Raw genomic sequence first — 15,000 nt, forward strand, 5'->3', positions numbered from 1 at the left:
AGGTCTATCCCTTGTACTGCGGGGGTGGGGGGGAAGGGAGAGGGAGGGTGAGGGGGGTGGGTGGTGTGAGGGGGGGAGTGTTTAATCTCCTTTTCTCACCCACTCCTGTCTCACAACCCCCCTCCCCCTCCCCCACCCTCTTCCCAACCCCCTCACCCCCACTCCCTTCCATTCCTCGGCGGAGCGCCCAGTCTCGACGCCACAACACAGTACAGCTCAGGCGACTGAGCGTTGCGGACCGTTCGGGACGCTTTCGATTCGTTAGAAAATTATCTCGATATCAGTCTATGAGCTGAATAAAAGACCTCTCAACAGGTTTAATTATTCAGCTGTAAATTTCGGTTTATAATTAATATATGAAGTCGTGTAATGCGGCCGTTACCGAAAATATGATGTAAGAAATATTCTAGAGATGTTTTTAGTTTATTAGGGTATGCAAATATAGAACAAACAAACCGGAAGATTTTTCATGAGGTTACGGAATTTTGATCTATGAAGGTTTTATATTTTCATTCATCAACCACATAGTGTCTGTCATCTTTGGGAGCTCAAACACAATGTAAAAGAAGTTATAAGAAATAGTGACGGAACCCAATGAAGGAAAACAGCGAGCTCAATGATTTCTAACAAAAAGTGTTTGCGATTGCAGTTTCACAGTGATGGGGAAAAAGAACGTATATGCAATTAGAGTTTCTCGGAGAAGAAAAAAATAATTACTGAAGTGATAATTGGACGAAAGTTTCCCGTAACGCAAGCTACACCAGAATTTTTGTAACTTGTAAATGAGAAAAAGGTTCTAGGTAAGTTTGATATATGACAATACAATGGTGGCCATTTATGCTTGACACTACGTATAAAGGAGTTTCAACACATTGAAATACAACAACAAAATAATATTAAGCAGAAACATACACACACACACACACACGCACATGTACAAGCACACGAACACGTACACGCACGCGCGACCTCACGCACGCACGCACACACACACATACACACACACACACACACACACACACACACACACACACACACACACACACACACACACACACACACACACACACACACACACGATCGCCGCCGCCACTACCGCTCTCAGACTTCGAATCCCGCCCAGGGCTGAAATAATTTCAGTAACACTGCCCTCCTAGTTGTTACCCTAACTCTCGTGGGCGGGGAAATGTATGTGTGAGTGCGTGTGAGGTCACAGCATTACTTACAGATCTGTCTTAACTGAATTCAGAGTTCATATATCCCGGAGGGTAATAGCTGTCGATCACGACTCCAATACGTGATCTAAGATCATGGTGCATTAGATATATATACATATATATATATATATATACATATACATATATATATATATACATATACATATATATACATATACATATATATATACATATACATATATATATATACATACATATATATATATATACATATATATATATATATATTATATATATATACATATACATTTACATACATAAGCATATACATACACATTTACATACATAAGCATATACATACACATTTACATACATAAGCATATACATACACATACATATAAATATACTTATACATATACATATATACATATACATATATATATACATATACATATATATATAAATATACACATACACGTATATACATACATGTACATACACATACACATATACATATACATGTACTATACATAATTATGAATATATGTATATGTATAAATATATATATATACATATACATATACATATACATATATACATTTGTACATATGCATACATGCATATACATACATACGTATACATGCATACATATACATATATACATAAACATACATACATATACATATATACATATACATACATACATATATATACATACATGCATATACATATATACATACATACATATATACATACATATACATATATACATACTTAGGGCGCAGGTTCTCCTTGATACACACTGAGTTAAACACCACAGCATTGTCACAATTATTTATCTTCTTCCTAATATTTTCAATTCTTCTCAATATAGTCAGAACTAAAGTGAGAAGTATTGAAAATATTAGGAAGAAGATAAATAATTGTGACAATGCTGTGGTGTTTAACTCAGTGCATACATATATATATATATATATATATATTATATATATATATATATATATACATATATATATATATTATATATATATGTTCATGTACATATATGCGTACACGTACACGCACGTGTACATGTACATGTGTATGTTCATATACATATACATATACATATCCATATGCATATGCATATACATATCCATATACGTATGCATATACATATGCATATATATATACATATACGAATATGCATATACACATACACATACATATACATATACATATACATATATATATACACATAAACATACACATATGCACATATACATATATGCACATATAAACTGTACATGATTATTGAGTATATAGTGATATCGAAACTTACATGTAGATATAAGTCTACGTGGACCAAATCCGGGTACAATCATTTTTTTTTTTTTTTTTTTTTTCCTACGAGCGTGATTCGAAATGGAATCATCTCCTTATCACATAATTTTTAGACCCGTCAACACACTAAACTTCATTTAGAGGTGCAGACCCGATTCTAAACTTCATTTAGAGATAATGACCCGATTATCTGATGCTGTGATTCCGAGCCGGGCCAAAGATCTCTCTCGAACAACTTCGATTTTTCTTCTATCTTATCACACAAATAACCTTAACAACGGGCCGCTTGTGCCCTGCTTTCCCTATTACAATTTGATGGTCTGGGAAGAGCTCCGCATTAATACAATGAAGATAACAGTCCAATGTTCTTTCTAGCGTGATACATGTAGTAGGTCCCGAGAATCGCTGACACCCACTGTAAGGTTGTGGGTTTGCAATTTGCTGTTGTATGCACATAAACACATACATACACATACATATTCATACGTACATATTCCTACATATACATAATACAATGATATGAATACATTGACATATATTGACATTTGCATATACGTACATCCACCCGCATATACATACATATATACACGTGTGTGTATACACACATCCATATACACGTACACGCATACAAGCATACTAACATACATAATGCTAACATACATACATTCATACATACGTATATCATATATATGAAATATAAGTTGAGGAGATGGGTCGAAGCCTTCTTACCATTATTTTGAAAATATTGCAGAGCTGTAGTACTTACCAGATAACTGAGATCTTTTGAACCACTCATAACCTTCAGATTACAACATTCAGGCTCTGTTTCAAGTTCACGTGAATAGTGATAAGTAATCCCTCAAGACTTCAAAAGGAAATTCTTTAAAGTTTAGGGGAGGTGCATGTGCTCAAGACTATGTAGTAGGTGTCACAATTTTATATAAACTATAAGATACTGCCGAGACTCCCGGAAATCTGAGTGTTCTGGAGGCGTGTTCGGTTTCCTGTTAATTCAGGAGTGAGGCAGGGGTGCGGTTTTGTCCCTACGTTATTCCACGCTTACATTGACTGGGTAATTGATACAGCTGTCGATCAATATCAATGCGAAAGTCGCTGACATTTTCTTTGTCAATAATGACTTTCTTGTTGCGGAGTCGTTGGTGGAACCCTCGAGTTACTGAACAAGAGGAGATGTCGCTAACATTCCATGTCACATAGACCAAAACCAAGGCTAGGGCATTTAGAGGGCATACAGGATGATAATGTATAACCTGTCCAAGCATGTGGCATGGACATTAAGGTCCTGTAAATCAGATGGGAGGTCATATCAAGAATTCCTTTCAGGATTAGCATGGCCAGTTGTATCTCGCTTAGATTTTATAGCGATGTCAATAATTACGCAGTAAGACAAAGATCATAATCTCCAAGTCTCTCTATCGTGCTCTCCTCCTGAACATGACCAATGAATGTTGATTTGAAGAGGTATTTCGACGTCTTCGAGAGCAAAGTGTCTACAGAGAATTGCGTGGCATCGTTTCTTTTGTAACAAACCAGCAACGTCGTTGTAATACTCAGCCAATACCCATTAACAGCATAATTCTTAAACATTAAATTATGCTAAGGAGCAAGTGACATGAATTCCTGATGCTAATTCCGGTCACAAAGTTCTCACCGCAAGAAGCATCCATGGCAGGAGGAGACGCAGGGGGCAGCCGAATAAGCTATAGCTTAAGCAATTCAACCAAAACTACCGAAAACCGAGGACGACTGCATCTGGGCTTCGAAGAGGAAACCATGGGAATAGCGCCGGTGTGACTGGAGGTACCAGAACCACCCTGTATTTTCCTCGTTAATAATGGTGATGAAACACATACATCTACACATTATCATGCGAACACACACACACACACACACACACACACACACACACACACACACACACACACACACACACACACACACACACGACAGTCGAAGTGACAGCGAAGTTTGGAACTCCAGGAAAACTTCAAATTTCGTGGATCTCAACGACGAGGGAGTACCTTTGTTGTATTAGTAGGGAAGGGGAAAGCTCGTGGTGTAGTGGGAAGGTGAAGAAAAAGGAGAAAGGGAGGGATTACTGAGGAAAATGGAAGGGAATGAGGAAGGGGACGAACGGGCCCCGGAAGTCAGAAGAAATGTCAACAAGAGATGCGCAGACGATAGAGGAGAAGTCGAAGACATATAGATAAGAGCACTGCAATGGAAGGTGAAGATAATAGTTTCCATGGATTTAATGACAATCTCCCCCGATTAGCAAGTCTAGAGGAAAAACTTTTGAACATGAACAAGCAGTGGGAGGTTAGGTTTAGTCAACTTAAACGGATTACACAAAGAGCTGATAATTTGGAAGAACTAAAGAAGAACCAAAACCTAAATAAAGATATAGAAGAATTAAAAAGACAGTTAAGGGAAGTAAAGGATGAGAATGAGGAATTAAAGAATAATAATAAGGAGAATAAAGAGTCCATAGCAAAAGAGGTACAGGGTTGGAGAAAAGTCCAAGAGAACAACAAAGTTGAATTTAGAGATATAGTAACACAACAGATGAAAGAACAAACTAAGGACACAGTTATTAAAGTGATGAGGGAGAAGGAAAATATAGTAAGAGACTTAGCGGATAAAAAGAAATGTATAATTATATTAGGGTTGGAAGAGAATCATAATCAAAATAGGACTGCAGGAGTAAAAGAGGAGAAGGAAAAAGTAAATAGCATATTAGAAGTAGTTCAAGAGGAACAAGAAATTGAAGAAATATATAGACTAGGGAAATCCAATACATATAAGACCAGACCAATTAAGGTTAAGTTCAGGTCAAAAACGACAGCAGAGAATATCTTAGCAAAAACAGGAAAACTAAGAAAAATTATCTATATAAGAAGGTATGGATAAAAAGAGAAATGAATGAAGAGGGAAGAGAGGATGAGAAAATAAAAACACTAGAAGCTAAGGAAAAAAAAGCGAGAATAGAACAGAGTCAGACAAGGAGAAATTCTATTGGAGAGTAGTGGTTATGAAAGTGAGGAAATGGTTCATAGCAGCAGAGAAAAACAGAAGGGAAACAGAAAGCACAATGGAAGTAGCAGAAAATTAAAAATGTCTTACACAAATATTGACGGCTTAATAATAGGCTTGAATGACATGAATGATTACCTGAAGGAAAAAGAATCGGACATAATGAGAATTGTGGAGACAGCATTTAAAGGTCCATGGTGCATATAATTATTGGATTAGAAAGAGAGGTAAAACATGGGGTTGGAGTTATGTTCTTGACTAAGGATATAAATGTGAGGAATGTCACATATGGAAAGAATAGAGTAGAGATGATTATGATGGAAATGGAGAACAGGGATGGAAAAAGCAAGAAGTTTGTGGTAAATTATGGGCCTCCCCAAACGGTTTCATGGGAAGAGGGAGAACACAAAAATATGTTAGAAGACACAAGGGTAGCACTAAATAAGATAATGGAAGGTGGAGGGAGGATAGTTATAATGGGTGACTTTAATTTTAAAGAAATCTGCTGGGAAGATATGACAGTGAAGGTTGGAGACGACTTATGGGGAAATGCACTACTTGATATGATTGTAGAACATACAATGACGCAATGGATACAAGAGAATACTAGGTATAGAAATGAGGAAGAATCATCGAAACTGGACCTAATAATCACATCAGAACCTAAAATAGTGGACAAGATTGAATATAAGACACCAATAAGTAAAAGTGACCACATATTGGTTGAACTGGAACTAAGTGAGGAAAAATACATGGAAAAAAACGAACAGTATAGAAAAAGAAGATTAATGTATGGAAAAAAAATTGATAAAATGAGAGAACTATTTTAAAAAGCAGACTGGAAAAGGATATACAAGGAGGAAACAACAGTAGAAGAGAAATAGAATATTTTGAAGAAAAAAAAATATAAAGGAGTGGAAAAGTATAAATTATATTCCAAGGCAAAAAAAAAAAAAAAAGATGTATGGAGTTAAAAGACAAAATGGATAAGCTTGAATAAAATGGAAAAAAAGACTAAAGACCTGAAAAATGGTATATACTAGTTATAGAAATCAATATGTACAAGTGTGCAGAGAAGAAAAGAGAAAATACGAAAAAGATGTCATAGAAAAATGTAAAGATCAACCAAAACTATTTTATAGATTTGTAAACAACAAACTGAAAAACAAAAATTAGAGAAACTACAATAAGGAGTTGAATACACAGAGGAAATAGAAATGGCAGAAATTATGAACAGGTATTTTAAATCGGTGTTTACGAGGGAGAACATACAACTTAGAGATGTCGAGTGGGAGGAGAAAGTCCCCCTATGAAAGAGATAGAAGAAACAAGGAAAGAAATAATGAATCACTTGAGTAGTCTTGATGTCAGGAAATCGCATGGACCAGATGAAATGGCAAACTGGATTTTGAGAGAATGCAGGGGTGAACTAACATACAAAATACATGGTTTGATAAGCAGTTCATTGAAAGAAGGAAAAGTTCCAGGAGATTGGAAAAAAGCAAATACAGTACCAATATATAAAAGAGGAAACAAGGAAGACCTTACTAACTATAGACCGGTCTCTCTTACAAGTACGGTAGCTAAAATTTGTGAAAAAAATATCAAAATTAGATGGGTAAAGCATTTGGAAAAAAAAACCGTACTAAATCCAAGGTAATTTGGATTTAGAAAAGGACGATCATGCGTCACAAACCTAATGTGTTTCTATTCAAGGCTAATAGATGTAATACACGAGATGGGTGGCCTGATTGTGCATTTCTTGACCTGAAAAAAGTTTTTGATAAGGTGTCACATAAGAAATTGTTAAAGAAATTAGAAACTGCAGGAGGAATACAGGGCAGACTGCTGAAGTGGATGGACGACTTCTTGCATGAAAGAAAAATGAGAGAGGTAATAAGAGACAAACACTCTAATTGGGATGCAGTGATTAGTGGAGCTCCACAAGGAACAGTTCTGGCCCCAATAATTTTTGCCTTATATATTAATGATACGGATAAAGGAATTGAAAGTTATATGAGCTTCTTTACGGACGATGCAAGATTGTTGAAAAAATGAACACTGTAAAAGATTGTGAGTCGCTGCAGAGTGATCTCAATTAAGTATGGGAATGGAGTAGGAAGTGGGAGATGGAATTCAATAGAAATGTAGTATAATGGAATTTGGAAGAAGCAAAACAAAAAATAGTGGGATCATATAAATTGGGAGAGGAAGAAATTAGAAATGTAGAAAATGAAAATGACCTGGGAATCATTATTATGAATAATATGACCCCTGAGAAACATATAAAAAAAGATTTTGGAGAAACTTATAATCTAATAAGAACAATCAAAGTGGCATTTACATACCTGGACGAAGAAATGGTGAAGAAAATACTAGTCACTTTGATAAGACCAAGATTGGAGTATGAAGCGACGACGTGGTCACCACGTACAAAAAAAATGTATAACGAAACTTGAAAGAATACAAAGAGCAATTACGAAATTGGTGCCAACACTCAGAACTATCATATAAGGACAGACTAGCACAATTTGAGCTACAGAAGAGAGAGAGGAGACTTGATAAATATTTATAGAATCATGAAAGGCATAGAAACTATTGATAGAGAGGATCTAATAAAATGGAATAGTAGAGATACAAGAGGACAAGGAAAGAAAATGAAGAAAGACAGTTATAGAAGAGACCTGAAAAAGAACAGCTTTCCCCACAGGATAATAGACGTTTGGAACAAGTTAGATGAAAATGTGGTGTGTCCAAAAACGATACACGAATTTAAAAACAGCCTAGATAAAACGATATATGAAGACGGGGCATCACGAGCATACCTCCCCTTCCCGTAAAATACAACTAGGTAAACACACACACACACACACACACACACACACACACACACACACACACACACACACACACACACACACACACACACACACACACACACACACACACACACACACACACAAACACGAACTCACGCACACACATATAATTTCTTTTACAAAGAGTAAAATAATATTAATCACATTTGGGTACAGAATAACTATGTGTGAATTCAGGCATGCAAACATACCTGCATTTATTTGCATATGTGTGTCTGCATACACGGGTGGAAGCAAGTGTGTGTGTGTGTGTGTGTGTGTGTGTGTGTGTGTGTGTGTGTGTGTGTGTGTGTGTGTGTGTGTGTGTGTGTGTGTGTGTGTGAGTGCGTGCGTGCGTGCGTGTGTGTGTGTGTGTGTTCATCTTGGTCTTTGAATCACGTGCTGGGCTCATGATCAACAGCTATTTCCCTCCCGGAGGAGAGCTCAGAGCTCGTATGACCGATCTATGGGTAATACTGTGACCTTACACGCGCACACACACACCCAACTCCCCGCCCACGAGAGTTGGAGTAATAACTCGGAGCGCAGCGATACTGAAATTATTTCAGCCCTGGGTAGGATTCAAATCCGGACCGCCGTAGTGACAGTCGGAGACTCTACTAGCCAAATTACCCGCGCGTTGCTGCGGACAAATGATGATCATTTTAATTTTGACAGAATTTGTGGAAAAAAGTTACACGTATGGAAAAGGTAATGGAAAAGGTAACACAAATACAATGTTAAGAAAGTAAGAAAAAAATGGAGAAGGGAGACGCCCTTTGGATATAAAACATATTTGGCCGTAAGAGAAGAATTGAGCCAACCTTTCATTATCTTTGAACTTGATTTTTTTTTTCTATTATTATAAGGCTGTCTACCCATAAGGGGTCATTAAACCTGGTGTGAAGATGATCAGGCTTTACGTTTTTTCGTTCTCTTCTATGAACTCGAGTATATTACCGCCCGCGAAGAAGTAAAATAGAAATAACCAATATTTAAACATTTGGTGAAATCATACAATAATTTTACATTTACATGCTTTCTCCTTACAAGGGCTATCATAGTTTGTGGCAACATAAATTTCACAAATATAGATAATATTTATGAACACATACAATAGTCTGTTTAACCATAGTAATTTTTGTCACAAATGCCAATCATGTTAAGGGGATACTATAGTAGTGGTGTGTTACCACACCATAACCCTTTAACCCTTAACCCTAGCCAAAATGATATTTTTTTGGAAATGAAATATAGTTATCCAAGTACCTGGAGTGATATGCTATCAGAATATATATGGTTATGGGGTCTATCTTCAAAACCCTAGGAGTTCGTGAATAAACAATCAAACAAACAAACAGACAGAAGCTACTACTTTTAGTATATATATATATATATATATATATATATATATATACATACATATATATATACATATGTATATATATATACATATATATATACATATAGATAGATAGATAGATAGATAGATAGAGATAGGTAGAATGTGCATAAAATATTTTGTTTAAAAGCATTTATTAAGCCAGACCTGAACAAGATAGAGCAATTTTCTTTGTGTTTTATAGCATATTTTAAGAGGCTTTTCACATATACATATATAATTCAGTAAACCTTATCTCATATGGGCTCATCTATATGATATTCAACTTCACACTATGTATTTTAAAGTATCTCCAGTGTTACAGATTTCATTGATTCCGGACATTACCCCTTTGACTTTTTTTCTCTGGGTGTGGAGAACCAAGTATATTACACCGATTTGTAATCCTCAAATACTGAAAGTGTTAGCCAATCACGCACATTTGTAACATTGGAGATGCCTCAAAACATATGGTGTGATATTGAATATTTTTAAGATGTTCTCCGAAAGAGAAAATGAGCCCAAGTCGAGGTTTACTAAATGTCATGTGCATGTAAATAAATAAAAAGCTAGAAATATACTATATGTCAAAAGTATTGTCCTATCTTGTTCATTTTTGGCTTAGTAAATGTTTATATTCAAAGAAAAAAAATTATGCTCACCCTGTATATATACATACATCATAAATTACGAATACCAATGACCCCGACTTTGTGTTTGCTGATGATACTGTCCTTCTCGCGGGGCCACTACATATGGAGGCGAGATCGTTTAAACTTCAGGTTTCCTGGACTAAAACCAAAGTCAAGGAGCTTGGGGGTTTAGTAGATGACACAGTTTGGTCTGTCCATGCATGTGGCGAGGACACTGTGGTCCTGGAAAGCTTCACATAATATGGTAGTGTACTCGTAATGCATAACGGTGATGGGTCATGTGAGGAAGTACTTCGAAGGATTGGCAGTTCCCATGGTGTTATGTACTCGCTCATACTAAGTGTATGGCGTTGTTTTTATTTATGTAGGAGGACTAAGATTCGAATCTTCAAATCACTTGTACTTCCTCTCTAGCTATACGGCTGTGAGACATTGAATGCCGACTTGAAGAGGCATCTCGATGTCTTTGGTACTAAATGCATTCGGAGAATCATAGGGTATCGCTGGAATAACTTCGTATCTTCGTATCAAACCAGAGAGCGTTTTGTGAGGCCAGTTACCAGCATGATTAAAAAACGCCAACTCCGGCTTGTGCCATGTTCCCCTAATGTTGATCCTATTCATAGGGTTTTCTCTACATGAGCCATCCCTTGATGGAGGAGATAAAGGGGACGCACTTGGAATTCATGGCTAGAGCCAGTTGATCAAACTTCTCGAGTGTTGTTTGGAGTGGGAAGAGTGGCTTCGTGGGATCTTGCTCGGGGAGACCGTGGAGACTGGTGCCGATGTGTGAGTGAAGTAACGCGTATGCTCCAATTGAGTGGGATCAGCAACAGGAAAACGTACTTTCCCATACAGCTGGAGTTAACGTTCACAAATCATACTGGTAATTGACCTAGACTGAGTCTCACAGTATAGTCTCTGGTTTGATTCAAAGTCATTCCAGCGATACTTCATGATTCTCCCAAGGCATTTGGTACCAAAGACATCCCTCAGATCATAGCCAGACCTCAGGCTTTTAGTAACTCCACAATGATATTGGAAATGCTAACTGCCTTTCCAGTCTTCAGCTTCCAGCCTTTTTGACCTCTGCAACCACCAACCAAAAACCATCAATGGGAAGTTGTCCACTTGGAGAGTTACCCAAGAGCAACTGCTCAAAGTACTCGACAAGTGAGCTATTCCTCCATGCCCGACACTAGCCATCAGCTGTTCGGAATGTGTCTCTCTGGGTCACAGATCTGGAGCAGAGTTTCTTCAGAGCTCGATAAGCAGGACTGAGATAATTTGCATTAAAGTGGCCCTCGACATCCTCAGCAATTTCTCTGATGTGCCTTTACTTATCCATCCTCGCAAAAGCTCAATTCCGCCGTTTCTGAGTCCTGTATTGGTTCAGGTTCCTCAACCATTCTGGCATCACAGCCTACATATATTCTTTCTAGTGTCTCTCGCGACACCACACCACTCTTCGACTTTGGACGTTCTCCAATGCATTCCTCAGCAACCTTCAGATCATTTTTAAAGGTGTCCCATAAATATTCAGATTTCTCAATAGTGTCAAGGAGTTCAAGCAGATTAGAGGTTTCTACTTTGTATTTATGGGCACACGCATTAACCCTGAGCTTTTCCAGATGAAACCCAGATGGGTTACATCTCGAGATTATTCTTGATTTGATACGCACTCAGTGTTGTGACCACGTTTATGATCGGTCCCATACAATTCAACATTCCGATAGACTCTGCAGTTATGTAGTATCTTTCAATGAGCACTAGTAAGAATATGATCGATCTCCTTGGACTTCTCTGGTATACTATAGCATGCTATACCATATCCATCAGCGTCGCTCTCGTCTATGGAACCAGAAACCACAAATACTAAACCTTTCGCTCTTTGCAGAGATCAAGAGACAATTATTAATGTACTCTATTCCAGAACCATGGGAGCCATTGCCTACTTTACAGTTAGCTCTGTCCGCGCCATTAACCACAATGAAATCACCCAAAGCAATAAGTGTGTTTCTTGGTGGGCATTGATCAACTTTTGGTTCAAACTTAGCATAAAATATCTCCTCTTCAAGGTTACACGACTCAGAAAGACCATAATCTTCATAAACTGATCAATCCCAAGGTGTGCTTCAGTAACACAAGTATTGCATGCTCATCAACCGTAATAACCTTTACAAACGCGTGCTGTAGTCAGCTAGACAGTCCCACAGCTATTGCCGCGAGGTAGGCCTCATCTGTTCAGCCCGACCACATGAAGGTTTAGCTTTAACTAATGATCTCGCCACTGCTAGTCTTCTATGCTCTGAAGAAGCCACTATATCCAATCTAAACTTTCTGAGCTCCGTCGTTAACAAGGGCAGTCCATCGTCCAGGGAGAAGGTATGTTCGACACGCCCAGACAGAGAGCAAGGCATAGGCTCACCCCTTGCCTGGCTTAATGTGTTTGTCTCTTACATGCAATACCCTGGCACAAGCAAAGACCGCTTTGTAATTTTGACACACACACGCGCGCGCATGAATGTGTGAGTGCATAAATACATACAAACATGCGTACATTAATACATACAATTACACCCACAAACACCCACGAGCTTTCCCCTTCCCTATTAATACAACACAGGTACTTTCTTGTCGTTGTGATCCTCGAAATTTGTAGATATCACCGGAGTCCAAACTTCGTTGTCACTTCCACCGACGTGCGTGTGCGTGTGTGTGTGTGTGTGTGTGTGTGTGTGTGTGTGTGTGTGTGTGTGTGTGTGTGTGTGTGTGTGTGTGTGTGTGTGTGTGTGTGTGTGTGTGTGTGTGTGTGTGTGTGTGTGCATATGCTTCCAAAAGTATTATTTCTTTTTCTCCACAGCTAAATGTGCTGATAATGTGACTGCAAAACCCCCTCCAAAAATGTTTAATTTTCCTTCAGACTTTTCTGTAATATTTTTTTCCCACTCTAAGGCCCTCGTAATAAATAAACGGAACCTGGAAAAGGCGAAGCAGACGAAAACTACCACTGCCTTATGTCCTTTAGTAGCCGAATGACCGACTGGAAAAAGGGAGACAAGGGAAGCGAAGAGCAGGGCGTCTGTGTTTGGTTATCTGCAAAGTATACTGACTTGGGTTACCACACCATTCTCAAAATATCATGCTTTTTTTTTATACTGCCATTGGATAAATGGGTTTGTTTATAGTGACATATTCCTAAAGTTTGTCAATGATGCCCTCATATATATTGCATACATACGTACTGTACATACACCTATGCCACCAAAAGATTTCACTCGGCTGAAAGAATTGTTAATAGACATAAAATTATTAAGAAAAAAAGTAGCAGAAGTGACTTGGCGTCGGTGAGATAGTATACTCGTGTGGGCGAGTTGGGTAAGAAAATGACGAAAAGAATGTTCTTTCCAGGAGCTGGAGAGAAGAGGACTTATGAGTCATCCTGGAAGAAATTGGATAAATAGCGCGAAGGAAAGCGCATAGAGAAAATTAATGCACACCAAGGCGGCTCGGCAATGTCTTCGCGTTATGGAGTAATGACGTAGGAATAGCTATTAGATAAGCGAAAAGAGCTGAGAAGAGCTGAGAAACGGAAGTATAAGAGCAAAAGGAAAAAGACTCTTTTGAACAGAGTGAGAAGGAGAGTTCATGAGAGATATAGATGATAAAAATGAAGATTACCAGTTTTATCTTTTAGTACTGCGATCTCTTCTACTAAGAAATGATAGTGTTGGTAGCGAGTATATGTATGTACATATGTACGTAAATATTGTAAACATGTATTTTTTACATTAAACGCTGTCTCTCACTGTAAGTGGGAATGACTATCCACCCAGTTATGTTCCAGCACAGAGGTCAAGCGAAAATAGAGAAAGGATGTAACAATTTCCTTTGCCACTTTTACAGATGACATGAAATGAATTTCTGCTACATACCTCCGGAATAACTATACACTGAATTTTCCATATTGTCATTTCCATTAAAACTTCTTCCACGGATGTATTAATCCTTTTAAATGGCAAGGGGCATCTTCAGTTGAATGTGATTATATGCCTGTGGTTGAAACAAATGTGTGAGTTGTGAAAAGTAGTGAAAGGATTAAACAACCATGGCGATATCGCAGACACCTGATACAAACCCTTCCCCACTCGGAACATCATCGTCACTCTTGCTAACCCTCACATAGAACCTGTCCTCCTCAATGATAGTTTTCACCATCTTCATTGTCTTTGTTCTATGCCTATACATTTACCTCACATAGAACCTGTCCCCTTCAATAATAGCTTTCACCATCGTCATCATCTTTGCTCTATGCCTATACATTTACCTCACATAGAACCTGTCCTCCTCAATGATAGTTTTCACCATCTTCATCATCTTTGCTCTATGCCTATACATTTAACTCACATAGAACCTGTCCTCCTCAGTGATAGTTTTCACCATCTTCATCATCTTTGCTCTATGCCTATACATTTACCTCACATAGAACCAGTCCCCTTCAATGATAGTTTTCACCATCGTCATCATCTTTGCTCTATGCCTATACATTTACC

At 37.8% G+C, this 15,000-nt stretch overlaps 1 protein-coding gene across 1 annotated transcript in view; it reads left to right on the plus strand.

Moving 5' to 3' along the window:
• Positions 1–225: 225 nt before the first annotated feature.
• LOC143035805 (uncharacterized) overlaps positions 226–15,000 on the plus strand; it is a 119,467-nt gene continuing 104,692 nt past the window's right edge. Inside the window, exon 1 of the mRNA XM_076202779.1 lies at positions 226–394. The gene's annotated coding sequence lies outside the window, so the exon portion shown is untranslated. The remainder of the gene's footprint in view (positions 395–15,000) is intronic.

The sequence above is a fragment of the Oratosquilla oratoria genome, chromosome 19 (genome assembly GCF_046742065.1).
Source record: "Oratosquilla oratoria isolate Oo_2021 chromosome 19, ASM4674206v1, whole genome shotgun sequence".
NCBI lineage: Eukaryota > Metazoa > Arthropoda > Malacostraca > Stomatopoda > Squillidae > Oratosquilla > Oratosquilla oratoria.